This window comes from Elephantulus edwardii, unplaced genomic scaffold (assembly GCF_000299155.1).
Source record: "Elephantulus edwardii isolate Elephantulus edwardi_28Jun2011 unplaced genomic scaffold, EleEdw1.0 scaffold00221, whole genome shotgun sequence".
In the NCBI taxonomy this organism is placed as follows: Eukaryota; Metazoa; Chordata; class Mammalia; order Macroscelidea; family Macroscelididae; genus Elephantulus; species Elephantulus edwardii.
Genome location: NW_006399971.1, coordinates 1,779,369 through 1,791,713, shown reverse-complemented (window position 1 = coordinate 1,791,713; position 12,345 = coordinate 1,779,369).

Genomic DNA, 12,345 nt, shown 5'->3' with positions numbered 1-12,345 from the left:
CATTCATTCATTGCTGCACTTCTCTCCCCGCCCAGCCCTCCCCCGCTCCCCCAGTTCGCTCCTCTCTTTGAAAAGTAAAAGGACTACAATCCCGGAGGCCCACGGTTCAAATCCATCAGATGTTCTGCCGGGGAAGGAGGGGCAGTCTCCTCCTGTACCAGTCAGATCTGATTTGACGGTACACTCACACAAAAATAACATAAAATAAAATAAAAAAAGAAAACGAACAGATCTGTCCTAGAGAGGGTAAATCCAAGCTGTTCCTTGGAGGCAAGAATTTTGAAGCTCCATTTCACATACTTTGGGCATGTTGCCAGGAGGGATCAGTCCGTGGAGAAGGACTGAATGCTTGGAAGGGTGAATTGACAGCACAGGAGAGGAAGACCACAGATAAGATGGCTTGGGTCACACCCACGTTTATTGCGGCTTTGTTCACAATAGCAAGGAGTTGGAAACAACCCAGGTGCCCATCAACAAACAATGGATAGAGAAGCTGTGGCATATTCACACAATGGAATACTATGCTGCATTGAAAACAAGGAACTCATGCAATATTATTCAAAATGGGTGATCCTAGAGGACATTATGCTGAGTGAAGTATCTCAGTCACAAAAGGACAAATACTGCATGGTGCCACTGCTGTAAAATGGGACTGATATCAGGGTTGGGGTAAGACTGAGAAAAACTGGATAAATTATGTATACTGCACTGAAACAGATGAGGGAAAGAATAATTTAAAAGCGATGTATGATAGGGTATTAAGGTTACCACAAGAGTCCACAATTAAGGTTGCATAGTGGAATGTACTTGGGGTGGTGGGAGGGGTGAGGGGGGATTGTGTACCAGGGAGGGAGTTTTTCTTTTACTTTTCAAAGAGAGGAGCGAACTGTGGGGGAGGGGAGGAGGGCTGGGTGGGGAGAGAAGTGCAGCAATGAATGAATGGAAATCCAAAATCTCTGTAAATGTTCATCAAAATTATTAAAAGAAAAGAATTTTTTTAAAAAAGATGGCTTGGGTCAGTGACTGTGATAATGAGGGTAGGTGTGTCAGAGATGACTGGCCCAGGATAGAGCAAAGTTCAGAGTTATTGTTCATAGGGTTGCTATGAGGTGACTCCTTGGCACATAACAACAACAACAACAACAACAACAACCAACAGTTAAGTCAATGACCAGTGATCATATGAACAAACTACCTTCTGGTCTTCCCATTTCTCTTCTAACTGACTTGAAAACAATATAATCAGCAACATCCTGATGAATGCTTCAGGTGTGGGTTTGTGGGTTTTTTTACTTTAAGTGTTTTAAAGGACTCCAGTGTTTATGCTCATCCCACAATAGATTTGACTGATAGTGGGATACCTGGAAATTCCTTTCACGTGTCATCCCTGGTGGAGATGGATCTCTCCTACAATAAGCTTAAAAGCATACCAACTGTCAATGAAAATCTTGAAAACTATTACTTTGAGGTCAGTGAACTTGAAAATTTGAAGTGAAGAGCTTCTGTAAAATCTTTTAATGTCTCTCCTACTTCAAAATCAGACATTTGCACTTGGATGACAACCGCCTCCGTATAGGAGTCTGCCACCTGATATGTGCAAATGTCTACAAGCAGCAAATTAAATTACCATGAACTGACATCTTCTAATTCCAATAATGTGGGAGAAAGATGGTCAGTCTCCGTCCATGCAATTTACAGCCTCTGAAGCCCCACTGGATGGTCGGTCAACTATGGAATGGTTCTGACTCCATGGCACATAATAACAAGAAGTCAGTGATTGACTGTTGGCCAGGGATCTAGCAAAATGGAAATGGTATGTAGCCTTGAGAAGCACAATTTTTTGGAGGAGTGTGCAAAAGCTTGATTGCAGCGGACTTAAGAGAGATTGATGGGATTCTGAGGCCAGCGTGTGGTTGCAGTCCACATTGCTGTGGGCTTGGTGTTGTGGGAGCCAGATCCGAGGCCTGAGCGCCCCCACCCACCTGCCTGAGCCCCGCTGTGTGCCCACAGCCTCTGATGGAGAGGACAGAGGTGTGGGGGACACGCACGGACACGGCCATAGGCCCTGGCCAGAATGGACCATCCATGGCACCATGAGTCCATGGACAGGAATTTGGAAAGGACTAATCCAGTGGCTATTTCAGCAGAAGTTTTAGCAACCACGAGCGAACTTAGTTTCAGAATCAGCTTTTCCAACATCTCCTGGGGCCACAAACTCACTGATGTAGGATAGGTCAAACGTTGGGAGCTTTGGAGTGCTCAGCCTTATAACGACAGTGGTAGGACCTTCCAGCAGTGGTTTCCAGAAAGGCTGGCAAGAACAATCACTCAGGAGCTGCACAGCTGTCTAGTGTATCAACTCGTCCAAGCCTTGTTTCCAACCCAGGACCCAGAAGCACTAAAGGATCCCCTAATGGAGAAGCTGATAGTTTATGCAAGGAGGGTGGAATTGGACATGGATACTGTCATTTATTGGAAGAGAAAATCTACAAGATACAAAAAAGAACTAGAAGAAAGGCGGTGGTCACGTTTACACAAGCAAAGCATCTTGGGTAACCAGCCAGCTGAACCAGCTCCATGGGCTGAGCCCCTTGGGATTCCACCAGGGCAGCCCTTATGACCTCCTAGTTATGGCCTCACACCTCCTTCTTATCCCTCCTGATTTGCTTGTTTTCTCCTCTGTGTTTTGGGCATATTACTAACAACTAGGAATCATTGTCAGGAAGCCTGTAGGTTGCAGGCTGTGTTTGAAACCGTTCCAGCTGTGAGAAAGCGAGTTGTATCTTGAAAGCAATTTCTCTGGTGGGATGAAAACACAATGTTTTGGGACCTATTGCCACCTTAAGTTTGAAGTCCTCAGAAAAATTCCCCATTAAGTAAAGCAAAGATTATGTTACTTGAAAGCAATTTCTCTGGTGGGATGAAAACACAATGTTTTGGGGCCTATTGTCACCTTAAGTTTGAAGTCCTCAGAAAAATTCCCCATTAAGTAAAGCAAAGATTATGTTAATTAACCATTTTTGGCCTTGCCGCTGCACAGGGTCCCCTGTCCCTGCTTGTGAAGCTGACCATCTCAAGATGGTCAATCATTGTAGTGGATCATGTTTTCATTTAAGACACAGCAATAATGTCTATAGGTTTTTTCCCCTGCCTTCTACATGAAACGGAAAGTTGGGTTAAGTTTGGACACATGTCTTTTTACAACATTTCTATTGCTGGAGAATGACACAGTAGAGCTAATTATACACTTCCTTTCCCAAATAATAGCACAGCAAAACACACGATTTTTGCCTCTTGTGCATATGTTTTCTTATGTGGAGGTTACCACCTGCGTACTTGGGGTTCACACTGCTCAGAGAGCTGGAGAATGATAGGTCATTGGACATTAGGATATGAGAGACTTTAACCTTGATGCTGAACTGGCCATATATGGTGAATCCTTATAAATGCCCCCCCCCCAAGGTCTCCCCTTAAGCTAAGCTAAATGAGTTCTTAAACTTATTTTTCTGATTTCTTTCTAGAATGAGGGCAAACTGACCATTCCCCCTATTGTCCTATTGTTTTTACTCTTGCTTGCAGCACTACATACATATCAAGAAGGTCACAGGTTTTCCCCTTAAACTAAGCTTGTATAGCGCAGGAGAGGAAGACCCTCGATGAGATGGATTGAGTCAGTGACTGGGGAAGTGGGGGTAGGTGTGTCAGAGGCAGTGAGATTGACACAGGATAGAGCAGGGTTTAGGGCTATTGTATACCGGGTCACTATGAGTTGCAAGCGACTCAACAATAACAACAACAAGAGGCTTGTATGCTAACATTTTTTCCCCATCAGTTTTTGTCATTCTTTACTTTGCTTCGTATTGGGATTTGTTTGTCTAGGGTATACATACACAGTTGGCTGCTTCCCTCGTCTTGAACGATAATTTTCTGGTCTACTGCCACCAGGGCTGTGCAGCACTGTATCTTCCCCTTGACCAGAAGTTTCCTGTCCTAAGAAATGAGTGTTAAAAAAAATAAAGAAAGAGGGATTAATGGATGAGCTGAGAGATATTGTTGTTGTTGTTAAGTGCCGTCGAGTTTCAGGCGACTCATAGCGACCCTATGAAGGAGAGTCCTCAAGGCTTGGGTGTCTCATCCTCTCTCCAGGTTCATAGGGTTTCCGGAGGCATGCTATTACAGAAGTGGATGCCACTCCTCCTTCCAAGCTGAGAGACATTAGACATAAGTATAAACATGAAGGAGTCCCTGGTTGATGCAAGTGGCTTATGTTAACACTAGTCAAAAGGTTGACGGTTTGAGTCCACCTCGAGGCACTGCTGAAGAAAGGCTCGGTGATCTACTTATGGAAAATCATCCATTGAAGTAAGCTTGTGGAACACAATTCTACTCCAACACACACGGGGTCCTTATGAGTTGGAGTCACCGTGAGTCCAAGTTGATTGAATAACAGCCGGTTATGATCTTCACAATTACTTGAGATGCATCAGAGAGCCGGACAATGACTAAGGATGAGAGAACAAGAATTGATGCCTTCGAGTTGTGGTGCTGGAGAAGTCTTGAACATACCGTGGACCACCAAGAAAACAAATAGGCCTGTCTTAGAGAGGATGAAACCAAGTCTCTTCTTGGAGGCTAGGATTTTGAAGCTTCATCTCACATACTTTGGGCATGTGGCTAAGAAGGATGATCCTTGGAGAAGGACATCATGCTCGGAAGGTTGGAGGGACAGAGCAGGAGAGGAAGACCCTGAGTGAGATGGCTTGATGCAGTAACTAGGACAATGGAAGTAGGTGTATTGAAGTCAGTGAGATTAGCTCAGAAGAGGGAAGGCTTCAGAGCTATTATACATACGGTCGCTATGAGTTGCAGGCGACTTGATGGCACATGACAACAAGGACAAGACAACAAGAAGAAAGAAGACACTAGTTGGCAGAGGAAGAAGGCTAAAGGTAAGAACGTTTTGCCATTTTTAGCTGGCAGAGGTGATAGCATTTTTATATGCTAGTGGGGAAGATCCAGTAGAGTGAAGATTGGTGAGGCAGGGAGAGAGGACAGTTCTGTTGCTGCAGTGCCCTCGACTAGGCTGCTGGTGAGTGGGAACTGGTGTACACAGACGTGTACCTTTGAGTGGTTCGTTTAGGGGAACACATTGGAAGGCAGAACATTTTTGTTGCGGGGTGGGAGCTGGCTAAGGCAGAGGATGGGATGTTGGAAGAGAGGGGAGAAAAGTTGAACCATCCCTCTTGGAAACTGGGGGAATGAACAGACTGGGAAGTTCTGGGTAGCATGGAGAGCTCCTTGAGGTTCACGATTATGAATCTAAGGGAGACAAGACAGATTTATGGAGCTTGTGATTTTGTCTAGTCACATTCCAGTTGAACCCAACTGGATTGAAGTTTCATCAAGAGGGTTCAAAGAAGTGAGAGGTAGATTTGTAGTGTGTGTACAAGGGAGGGGTAATAATTATGATACTATTAGTTCTCCTATTGATCATTTGGACAAAAAAACCAGCTTCCATTTCCCCTCACTACCTCCTCATTTTATAATCTGAATATATATGTTCATGTGTATGTAGGCATGTATGTCTGGGGAGGCAGATGGTGGTTATTACCCACTTAGCTTAATTACTAGGGAGCTCTGTGCTTCGGTGAATAGTTTGGGAACACTACACAAATTTATTAGGCTAACTACTTGAGGTCAGATTTTGATATTATAATAAAATTAATTTATGACACTTCATGAACTTTTTGCTAAAAAGCCTTTTTGACCTACAACCAGGAGAAGACTAAATAGATGATGCGATCTTCTAAGAATCAAATCCCTATGCACATCCAAAAACTTCTCCAACAGGGGAAAAAAGGAAGCCACAGACTGGGGGAAAAATATTTGGTAATGACATATCAGATAAGGGACTTATATCCAGAATTTATGAAATACTTGAGCACCACAACAAGATAAAGGTAAATGACCCAATAGAAAAATGGGCACAGAATATGAACAGACACTTCACCGTAGAAGACATTCAGATGGCTAACTAGCACATGAAGAAATGTTCAAAATTCCTAGCTTTAAGAGAGATGCAAATCAAAACGACTATGAGATATCATCTCACCCCAGTCAGAATAGCAAAATTTAACAGAACAGCAAACAACAAATGCTGGAGAGGTTGTGGAGAAACTGGAACCCTTATTCACTGTTGGTGGGAGTGTAAAATGGTGCAACCCTGTGGAAGGTGGTATGGTGCTTTCTCAAAAAGTTGCAAATAGAGATACCATTTGACCCAGAAATTCCACTACTGGGACCATAAATGACACCCAAGCAGATATATGCACAGCCATGTTTATTGCAGCTTTGTTCACAATAGCAAGGAGTTGTAAACAATTCAAGTGCCCATCAACAAACGAATGGCTAGAGAAGCTGTGGTATGTTCACACAATGGAATACTATGCTGCATTGAAAAACAAGGAACTCATGCAATATTATTCAAAATGGGTGACCTTGGAGGACGTTATGCTGAGTGAAATATCTCAGTCTCAAAAGGACAAATGCTGTATGCTGCCACTGTTGTAAAACAAGACAGACATTGGGATTGGGGGGAGACTGAGAAAGATGAGATAAATAATGTATACTGCGTTGAAACAGATGAGGGAGAAAACTGTTTAAAAGGGATATTTGGTTAGGTATTTTTGTCATGACAGGAGTCCAGAGTGAAGACTGCATAGTGGAGTGGACCTGGGGGAGGGTTTGTAAAACAATGAAAGAATTTTTCTTTTACTTTTCTAAGAGGGGAGTGTACTTGGTGGGAGGGTGGGGAGGGGAGAAAAATGCAACAATGAATGAATGAATGGGAATCCAAAGTCTCTATAGATTTTTATTGAAATTAATAAAAACCAACCAAACAACAACAACAAAAAGCCTTTTTGCTAAAAACCAAACATATTGCTGCCCAGTAAATTCTTTTTTTTTTTTTAAAAGGCCCCGGCAGGGCTTCTCTTCCTACACCCGCGGCCCGGGGCTTCACCTTGCCCAGTAAATTCTGACTGTTGGTGACCCCACCTGCAAGAGTAAAACTGTGCTTCTTAGCGCCTATTATTGATTGAATTATCACTAATACACATTGTGCTTGGTGGTTGTTTTTATTTTCCACATTGTGTTTTATACAATCATTCATATAGTATTTTTTTTCTCCACATTTGATAAGGTTTAATATTTTGGTGTAACTTTATGTTGAGAAATAAACCAGAGAGAAAGAAATAATAGAATGATTGGAAGTTGTGTTACACTGCAAAATTATTGATTAGAAGACATTCAGTAAAAACTAAGATGTATGAAGCCCTCACTAAAGGATACTTGATCCCTTTTGCCTCCCCGCCTCTGTTGTAATAGCAATCTGATTGTAATAACAATCTGAAAAAAATATGTACACATTTTCTGTTCTGTGTGTTCTTGTTGAATCTTGAATGTTAAAAAGTTTTAGGGAATGAATTTTGAGCAACCTAATTAAGAACTAATTGGGTCACATGTGAAGAAAAATGTTGTTAGGTGTCAATGACTCAAGTTTGACACATACCAACTCTATGAACAATACATATAAACTTTGTCATATCCTGTGCCATCCTCACAATTTCTGACATACTTTTACCCATTACTGCAGTGACTGTGTCAGTTTATCCAATTGAGTGTCCTTTTTTTTTCCGCCCTCTCTACCTTGCCAAGCATAATGATCTTCTTCCAAAGTATGTGAGATGAAACATCTCCATCTTGGCCTGCAAGGAGAACTCTGGCTGCACCTTCTCTAAGACATCTGTTCTTTTGGAAGTTTATGGGACACTAAGTAGTCTTCTCCAACACCACAGCTCAAAAGGTAAGTTCTTCTTCTGCCATTCTTATCCACTGTCCAGCTTTCAGATCCAGAGCAAATGATTAAAAAGACCATAGCCTGAATCAGGAACATCCTAGTCCTCAAACTGATATTTTTAGTCTTCAGTAATTTGGAGACACCCCTGACTGCAGACTTTCCCAGTGCAATACAACTCCTGATTTCCTGATTGCTGTTGATTGTGGAACCATGTCAGATGAAGTCATAGACAATTTCAATCTTTTCTCCGTCTATCATGATGTTGTATATCAGTCCAGTGGTGAGAACTTTTGGAGATGCAACCTGTATTGAAGGCTACAGGGTTTGATTTGCAACAAGTGATTAAATTCCTCTTCACTTATAGCAAGCAAGGTTATGTCAGCACAGATTCTTGATGAGTCTTTCTCCAATCCTTATGCCACATTCTTCTTCATAGCATCCAGCTTCTCAAATAATTTGCTCAGCATGTATACTTAATAGATATGGATAAAGGATACTACTCTGACACACACTTGTTTTGTTTTTAAACCGTGTTGACTGTGGAGCCAAGCAATAACTAAAGCTGTTAACAATCTCAGCATCTTCATCATCCATCATAATATTGCCAATAGCACCTGTGGTGAGAATCTTTGTTTTCTTGATGTTGAGCTTCAATCCATATTGAAGGCTACAGTTCTTGATCTTCTGTAGCAAGCGCTTCAGGTCTTCCTCAATTTCAGCAAGCAGGGTTGTGTCATCTTTCTCCAATCCTGATGCCACATTCCTCTTCATATAGAACAGCCTCATGGATGATATGTTCTGCATATAGATTGAAAAGGTATGGAGACAGAATACATCCCCCTTCTTGATTTTGAACCATGCAGTGTCTTCTTGCTCTGTTCTGACCACTACCTCCTGGTCTAAGTACAGGTTTCACATAAGCACAATCAAATGTTCTGGGATTCTCATTCTTTTCAGAGTCAGCCATAGCTTGTTGTGATCTACACAGTCAAAAGCCTTTGCATAGTCAATGAAACACAGATAGACATTCCTCTGGTACTTTCTGCTTTCAGCCAAGATCCATCTAACATTAGCTATACTATCCCTAGTACCAAGGCCCCTTCTAAGCCCAGCCTGCACATCTGGCAGTTATCTGTTGATGTACTGCTCCAGTCTTGGTACTAGCAGCCAGGAAATCAAGAGACAAATTGCATTGGGAAAGTTGGTTGTCAGGGACCTCTCCATAGTACTGAAGAGCAACAACATCAGTCTGGAGATTAAGGCGCACCTGATGCAGGCCATAGTCTTTGCAATTGCTTGCTATGCATTAGAGAGTTGGACAATGACTAGGGATGACAGAAGGAGAATTGATGCCTTTGAGCTATGATGCTGGAGAAGAGTGTTGAATATACTACGGACTGCTAGGGAAACAAACAGGTTTGTCCTGGAGAGGGTGAAGCCAGGATGCTCCTGGGAGGAAAGGATTCTGAAGCTTCATCTGACATACTTTGGACATATTGCAACGAGGGACTAGTCCTTGGAGAGGGACTTCATGCTTGAAAGGACAAAGGGACGGAGACAGAGAGGGAGACCATCAATGAGACGGATTGATACAGTGACTGGGGTAATGAGGGTAGGTATGTCAGAGACAGTAAAGTTGGCACAGAATAGAGCAGATTTCAGCTGAGTTGCAAGCGACTTGATGGCACATAACAGCATGAACCATTGACAAATGCCTTATATCACCTTGTCTCATCAAATCCCCACTGTGCCTTCCCTATTCCCTTACCACTGCTCCATCTGCCACTAATCTCTGCTTCTCTAGTGCTCCCTCCTTTCTTCCCTCCCCCTCCTCTTCTGCATAGTTACACATCAAGTAAGAGTTCTGCTTTTATATGCTATATATGCTAATTGCAGTAGTCATGTTGTCTTTTTGTCAATTCTTCCCAAGTTGAGCCTCTTTTGTCCTAATCCTTTACAGTGTTCATTGACGGGTGTGTTCTATTTCTCCCTTCTCCATCCCTCCTCCTACCCCCAGTTACCCTTCTATTTTTACAGCAGCATTTTTATGCAGTGTTTATCCTTGCGTGGCTGAGTTATTTCACTCGGCATAATATCTTCTAGAATCACCCACGTTGTGTAGTATTTTATGAATTCTATGTTGTTCTTGTTTAAGTCAGTCAGGACCTGGTGGGCAGGCCTTTGTATTTAAAAGTTGGTTGGGCCTTTGGACCTGTTGCCCTTGGGCCTAGTGTTAATTGTGTTTGGGAAGAACATTCTCCTAAGCAGTACAGCACTAGCCTGACAGTTTTCTGTAGTGAGGTAACTTGGGGTTGCTGTGATGCTGAATGCTGTGTCACTGGTGTGTCAAATGCCACGATAATTATTATGTCCATGGAGGACAGTGTTTGGTGGAACTCTCAGATTAAGACAGACTTTGAAGCAAGATTGGCGTCTACTTCCTAAGCAATAATGCTTTTGGAAACTTTATGAATATTAGAGCATGATGATAGTTACAGAACAGGGTTCAGATCTTTTGTTCATAGGATCGCTATGAATCATGTTCAACTCAATGGCACTTAACAACAACAACAACAACAACCCCAGTTTTTCTATCCATTCATTTGTTGAGGACATTCATAGGGCTTTCTTACCTGTAATCTTTAGGGAATTAGATTACAAGGCCTTTCTTTAGGTTGCCACTGTTGTTATTGTTGTGTACTATTGAGTCAGAACCAACCCATAGCTGACCCTTTGGTGGGTTTTCAGAAGCAGTTGATTGCATGGGTTTAACTAGGCCACTAGAGCTCCCTAGGTGGTTTGAAATGGCTAACTTTTAGATCTAGATTTCTGGTGGCCTAATCCATAGCTGTGCATGCCTGTAATGGTTCAGATCCACCAAGGGAGAAAGAAGGGCAGTCTCCTCCTGTGACAATGCTATGCATTGAAACCAATTCGATGGCAGTGAGCATGAACTTGTATGTTAGCAGTTCAACACAAACTGCTGTGCCATGGAGGGCCACTTGCTTGTTCTTATTCTCTCTGTGGTCCTTGTTAGCTTTCTTGACACTAGTGCTTTACCCTAGAGAAAGGGGCACATGAGCTCTCAGACTGAGAGAAAACTCAGACACCAGGGGAATTTCTAATGCCCTAAGAATATACAGTAGAGGAAATAGTTTGAAAAGTAAAGTGTTTATTTACTAGGGGAGCTCTGGTGGCCTAGTGGCAAAAAACTGTGCCGTAATCCTGAAGGCACAAGGTTTGAGGCCACCAGCTGCTCTGCTGGAGAAGGCTGGGCAATCTCCTCCCATGTGATTAACCACCTCTGAAAACCCCCTGGAGGGCCAACTCTATGGTACACACACACACACACAAAAAAAAAAAAAAAAGCCAGAGATAAATCTAGAAGTTCCTGAAAGCTTTTCTGTGTAAAGCACAGGGCAGGGAAGAATATGGGTTCATGTAGGAGCTAGGAGATGAGACCTTCTGTCTGGGAGAGACCTCCAGGTCTGGGCGGGTATGGGAGCACCACTTGAGAAAGACACGGGTGGAAAGGCTGTGGGCTCATAGAAGAGATGAGTTCCTGGACACCTGGATTGGTGGGGAGGACATGACTGATGGGAAAGCCCAAGATGGCTGTAGGGGCCCAGCCTTCTAGGAGCTTCATGTCACTGGACCTCTTAAAGAGAGGAGTGGCAAACCTCAGGGACACTCAAAGTTGTCAAGGAGGTGTCCCTCCTTGTTGAGCATGGGAGGGCACAGAGCCAGTCTCAGAAGGCTGCTGAGGATCATATTGCACTTGGGAAGATGCTGAGGCCTGGAGACCAGGCCTCATCCTTTCTTTGTGATGCTGACATGCACACTCTGTTCCAGGAAAGGGGGAGAATATGGAGCAGGCTGAAATTGCCTGGAGGGAGGGAGTGAACATAAAGGAGACTAGTTTTTCTCAGGATGGATTAAATGAAATTTTCAGAAACTGGAGTCAGAAATTAAAATTGCATTATGGAAAATAGAGTTATAATTTACACATGTGACTTTTAAGACAGACTTTGTCCTTGCTGCATTGATTGCTGATTGGGAAAGTATCATCACAGCCTCTGGCTGGGACTCAGTAGGGGCTGGCTAATATATATATATATCCTATTTATCCATTCACCTGATGATGGGCATGTTAATTGTTTCTATATTTTGATTCATGTACAGTGATGGAATGATGTGAATCACTTGTTGATACATCAAGAGAAAGTTCTACTTTTCAAGGGGAAGAATGAATTGGGGGGAGGGGTGGACAGGGAGAATAGTGCAACAATGAATGACTGGAAACCCTAAGTCTCTGTAAACTTTAATTAAAATTAATGAAATAAAATAATATTGCCCAGAAAAAAGAGTATATTCTATGGGGATAGGCATTTTTTAAAATTTATTATTCATTTCAATGGAAATGTACAGAGACATTAGATTTCCATTCATTCATTGTTGAACTTTTCTCCCCTCCCAACCCTCCCCCC